Consider the following 6,605-nt stretch of genomic DNA (forward strand, 5'->3'; position numbering starts at 1 on the left):
ATATAGAAAGGGGACAAGGGCCAAAACATATCACACATTTTTTCCCATTAACAGCATAGGTTTGAATCTAACTTGGCGCCAATTAGTTGCAGTATAGGCACAAAGACTTAAAAATAGAGCATAGCATGGGTGGCAATACAGCCGGCACGCCGAGACAGATATCTCTGTCATGGCGGCGTGTGATTTCACATGTAATCATGTGAAGGAAAAATAACAGTATTCATATCACCAGCTGGTTCGTTATAACTCGTGACGTGGAGGGCTATGTGACAGATGGGCGCTTCAAACATTTGTTGCTATTACCTGTCATGCTACTTTGAGTGCAGAGCTCCAGCTTAGGCCTATTTTCAGTGCGATTGGCCGAGGGTTTGGCAGGATCTGAGCTGCTCTATCAGCAGCACCAGCCCGCTCTCTTTCAACATTTGCTTGTGTCTTATCTCTGCAGCAGAGGCCTGGAATGAGGGGCATGCAGGGCTTCGGATCTACCTGTTTACTCTAAGGGTTTGCTCCATTGTCCCAACCCCACCACCACCACCACCCTCACCCTCTGTCCTCCCTCCTCCACAACTTCCTTTGACAGATTTTTCACATTTTTTCAGCCCGGTGTTGTTTTGGAAACAGGTCAGAAGCTCAACCTTCCACTGTGGCATTTCTGAATCCACACTGGAGTCGGGCTGAGCAGAAAATTCTTTCCTACACCACATATCGTCTCCTCCTCTACACACACACACACACACACACACCTGCCATAGTTGTAGAGCCGTAAACTAAACAGCACGAGTGTCATCGCTTTATCCTTTTATAGTGAGCAGAAACCTGATCACTTCTGAGCGATTCCTTCAGTTCAGCCCCAGGTTTACCGAGGAGCAAACTAATCCCCCCGCTCACGTCAGAAATAGACTCACTTGGGTCCAGTTCTGGTGGCTGTTATGCAACTTGTGATACTGCATGGTTAAGCATATACATGACTGTCCTAATACCCTCAGTATTACAGGCCAACCTAATCTACTGGACTCCACCATGCTTCTAAAGTTAATTGTATTTCTGGAACAGGCACTATTCTGTTACACGTGTATTTCTGTAGAGGCCTCTGCGTGAGTTTGCTATTATTGGTTCAAGTTATATTTAATTTTCTTACACAATATGTTCCCACGAGTGGGTTAAATATACAAAAGACAAAGCTGGACTATGATATTTTAATTTGTTTGTAAACCGGTGACAGAGATCACGACTAAATATTTAATACTGGGCCTGGTTGCTTTTGTGATTTGAAGCTCAGTTCATTTTATTGCATATTCTTTTACTGTTTTTGTTTTGTTTTGTTTTTTATAATACTTAAAACAACTGCCCTGATTTTTCAGGTTTTTAAATGTCAATATTTTATGTTTTATTTTGCTCTCTATACCAAAGAAATAATTAAAACTGAATAATTTGGTGGACATTTTTTGAGAAAGACGATTAACATTTACTGAAACAAACATCTATTTATCAAGAAGACAATTCACCAGAATAAATGGTTATGAACAAAATTTCTAGTTATATTTACTGGGTTATTTGCTTATTTAAATATCTGCAAGCTTTTTGATTTATATGATTTGTTTAGTTGCGAATTTGCACATTTTGTTAATTAGAAAAATTAAATTTCAGCCATTATTATTATTGGAGGAAGGCCCTGTAAGGACTGAACATGTAATTTAACTGTGTATAAATGAGTTAATTAGCTAATAATGAATGTGATATTGACATTATTTAGACTTCGGGAGGTGAAAACAAGTCCTTTACTCTGTGTCTCCCATAATGAAGAGGCCCTTAATCCTTATTATCGTAAGAGGTTCTCAATGAGATTACAACCCTGCACGAATATTACATCTGCACACCTAGTTACCATCTGTTACCACTGCTGGAGGGGGAACATTTTAGTTGATATAAACGACTACTGACAGGACATTTAGCTTAGGAAAACGTAAAGAGCAAAAACAACAAAGGTTTTTTCTCCACATTCAAAGGAATTCTTTTGTCTAAAAAATGCTTTTGTTTGAGTGAAATAAATGACTCTATATATGACCAAAGGAGGAAAAATCTATGTAACGGTGTTAATACAGGTCTGCAGTTTGCCATGGCAGCTCCACCTTGTGACACACCTTTCTGAGGAGGATTTCCAAGCGCCGCACTTGTAGTGAGAGATTAACTTTGACTAAAGATTAAGCAAATTAACCGCGATGGCGTCGCCCGAAATAAACTGTTGCTGTGCAGTGAGTTCCAACAGCAGTCATGATGTAGAGCACGGAATACATTTCATGGATCCTTTTGAAACAGTTGGGAATTTCATGATGCCGACTTAGGTGAGTTGTTTTGGAGAGTTAATAGTTTTACTGCTGAGTTTTGTTTAGGCGTAACGGACAGTGAATGTCCCTTTAACCTATTATTAATCACTTTGACCTCAATATGAAAATATAAATAAATTGTTGTTTTATTGTAACTAATAACTATATACAGCTATGCTATTTTTCTGTGATTCTGAATTTTTCTGAAGCACGGTTGAAATATTTTTATGCTTATATAGGTTTTTACATTTTGTATGAGACTTTTCTTCTCATATATTTTGTTGAAAATGTCAGCTTTTAATCCCAATTGGACTTTCTTGCTAATGCCATTTGCCAAATAAATAAGTAAGTAAATAAGTAGAGTAAATGAGGTACGTATACATACATCGAACATTTCTGTGTGCGCCTCCCTGTTGTTAAAACCCAGGTAATCAAATAATTAAAGATGCTTTTCACGTGGCAGGTTTCCCAGAAGCCGGGTCATGTTGCCTGAAAGGCCACGAGTAAACAACATATGCTTCTAAGACGTCACTCAGCTGTTTGCACATCATAAATTATTCAAGTGGTCTTCTACATGATGCTGAGGTTAATGTGTTAGACCCTTTGTAAGACAGATATTTAAGGGTATTTTTGACAGCATCACTGACAGCAACGAGACAATTTAAGACTCCTTTCCTAATACCTCCGTTTTACACTGGGTCAACCTTTGTAATTTGCTAATTGTTCTGTTTTCTATTACAATTTTGATTTAAAAATGATGAATTGTCCCGCCCAAACAGAAAGCCCTTCATGTTTCCACTTAAATACTAAATGTTTATGTTTATTTCCTGCAGCAAATCGCAACGATGAATCAGAAGAGGCATCGGAGGATCCTCCCTGACCACTCGTCAGGGAGTGGCCACACCTTTGCCACGCCGCGACAATCAAGCATCAAAGACCCCATCCTTTCTAAGCGGGTGTGCTTCTACAAGAGTGGAGATCCTCAGTTCAACGGCCTACCCATGGTCATCAACAACCGCACCTTTAAAACCTTTGATGCGCTCCTGGACAGCCTCTCTAAAAAAGTTCCCCTGCCATTTGGCGTCAGGAACATCACCACACCTCAGGGGGTTCACGCCATTAATACGTTGGACGAACTGGAGGATGGAAAGTCGTACATCTGCTCGGACACGCGAAAGGTCAAACCGATCAATCTGGCGAAGGCCCGGAAGAAGCTGCCCCCCTGGTACCACGCCAGGCCTGTCAGTTCCCGGCGCCGGACCGTGCAGCAGGCCAGGCACTTCCCCGGCCGCAGCATCCACAAGCAGGTGCCGGTGGTCGTGCGAACCCCAAAGAAGCTGCTGGTTTTTCAGAACGGAGACCCATCGGTGAAACACACCGTGGTGCTACACAAGAGGAGTTCGCCCACTTTTGAGTCTATTCTGGAATATGTTTCAGAGCTGATGCAGTTTCACGTGGTGAAGCTACACACACCTAATGGCAGACGTGTGAGTGTTCTCATCCGTCAGCACAACAAAACTGATTTCAAAGAAACCAGAAAGGCTTTATCTGTAATCTTAAGATCACATTCAACGACTTATATTTTGGTAACTTTTAGTGAAGGGCTATCTTGAACCAGGACTGTAAATAACTATCACATGAGGGGGGAAAGTGTTAAGCTTCCTTGGCTCCACAACTTAATACCTTGAAAAGCATTCTGGGATACTGCAGTGGAAGGTCTTAGGTGAAAGATCTATTGTAACTTTAAAACCAAGGTGCTATTTTAACAAATAATACATTATTTTTATACTTGTCATTTACTGGCTGTGCAAACATGTCATCATTTAGACTTATAATATATGCATGATTTTGTGTGTCAATGTCTTTCGGGGCACTAAATGGTTTTATTTCATGTCTGCTGCAGGTCGACGGTCTTCCAGGCTTGATAATGTGTTCTGGGACTGTAGTGGCTGCAGGCAGGGAGCCTTTCAAATCTGCAAACTACAATACACAGAAATCCCCAGCTTCGACACAACTTCCTACCAAACGCGTGGGTCTGAGGAGACTGAAGACGTTAAGACGTAAGTTAAATAAGATATAAGGCATATTTGTGAAGTCAGATTGTTTCATAAAGCAGTAACAGTTCCAAGTGTGTTAGTACAATGGGTATTAATTCAAATGACACTTAGAGTGGGCACAGTAATCTTCCCTACTCTCATGGGATGAAGACAGGGAAAGTGCTGAGCCAATGATATTACACATAATACCATATATGACCTACATACACGTCTACATGGCTGTCGGCTATTGTTCTTCACGAGCTGTGAATAGATTCGCTCATTAACTTTTTTCTCTTTCTCTCTTTTCACGGCATCCTCCTCATGCATGCTGACCCTCTACAATCCCTGCCTGGACATTTTTACCTTATTTTTCAACATCTCATCATCTCTTTTGTCTGCTTTGCTTTTTTTACTGCCTAAAAAAAAAGGTAAAAAGAAGTCCCTTTCACATACATCAAAGTCAAGAAAATTCTCCCCATCATCTGAACAGTACATCGTGAATCGAATCCATGACTCCATGGCAGAGAGTTCGTGGGATGACCACCTGCCCAACAACCCTGCAAACTCTGACGACTTTGAGTCGAGCCACATACTGCAGTCAATAGCAGAATCTGAGGGCAGCACCTGTCTGGGCGATGGACCCGAGGGGCAGGGCGTCGTCCTTCCTACTGAGGACGACATCGAGAAATCTTTTTGTGTCAACCAGGATGGCAGCATGACAGTGGAGATGAGGGTACGCCTCACTATTAAAGAGGAAGAAACCGTCCGCTGGACGACTACCGTCTCGCGATCAAGTGTAGCCAATCAGCTTAATGCGAGCTGTTTGGCAGAGGCTGAAGCAGAGCAGGAAATCTGCTCATCTAATTCAGAAGCACTGGATTTACAAAGCTCTACATCCTCCATTGACAACTTCAACATGGACAAAATTAAACACGGCAATTATAAGGATTGCCCATACGTGGGCAACTGTATCAGTGAGAACAGTAATGAGGACGGTGTGGTTGGCTCTTACTCCTACAATGAACAGATAGAAAATGGAGCCGTGACAGAGCAGTACTGTTTGGTCAAACAGAGCACCACTAGACCAGTACCTAAACCCAGAAGACTTAGCTCTCTGGATGCAAGTAATGTACAAAGCAGGAATATATCTACATTCAAATCAGCTGGGATGACCGAGATCCTACAGGTTGGATCCAGCGGGGAGGAGGTTACTGAAACGGTCTTGCACATTTATGAACAGCAGACATGCCAGGATAATTTCCTTGCTAATATGTGTGCACAACACATGTCAGCTGCTAGGATACCCTTTGGTAGACCTGCAACTTCAGAAACAGGAAAAAATGACTTTGAACCTGATCCGTGGAGACCTTCAACTGCATCCGAGTCCATTAGCATCTGGAGAACTGAGAAGACATCAGTTCCCTCTGATTTAACCTTGTCATCAATGATGACAAATCAGCAGCAACAGTTCACTAAAGGCAAAGACAAGCCTGAACAAAGCCAGGTCAGTAAGGGCAAGAGGTTATCACCGAAACCCAGAGTGATCAACAAACGTGTTCGCCGACTAATAACACCAGTAAAAAGGCGAAAAGGGAATTCTGCAGAGGAAATACGTACTAAAGTGAAAACCTTCTCAAGTGCCGAGCACATAAATAGAATATATGGGAATAAATCAAAACTCAAAATGAAACCCAAAAAGAAACCAACACAAATCGGTAACAATGGTGTTACAAAACAGAACTTGCAGCCATTGGATGACAAAACAAAAAGTACTCTCAAAAACCTAAACATACCATCACCACTGACAGAAAATGCAAGTGACACAGTCTCTTTAGAAACAAACAGGCTGAATGTTTCTTCTACCGATGTGAGCCAGCTGAGGGGAACACTAGTACGGCAGACATCACTGCATCAGGGTGAAAATAAGTCAGGTGATATTAACAAAAGCCCAGGGCTGCCTCACTCCTCTAGCTCCATTACTAATGAATATGTACAGAAATGGCTGGAGAAAACCCACTTCAACCCTACTTTCTACCCAGATGTGGAAAATAAAACATTAGAGGCAGCTATTCTTGCACAAAAGGAAAATAGCAGTTGTGAGAAATCAGAATATAACCATGGGTGGATCACTGCTGCAGAGGAAGGCAAGTGTCTAGTAGAGGAATCTGTAATACAACCATGCCAAAGTTCTGAATTTGATCCAATGTTCAAGAACTATTTGAGATCCTCTGTTCGACAAAGA

This window comes from Solea solea, chromosome 1, assembly GCF_958295425.1.
Source record: "Solea solea chromosome 1, fSolSol10.1, whole genome shotgun sequence".
Lineage (NCBI taxonomy): Eukaryota > Metazoa > Chordata > Actinopteri > Pleuronectiformes > Soleidae > Solea > Solea solea.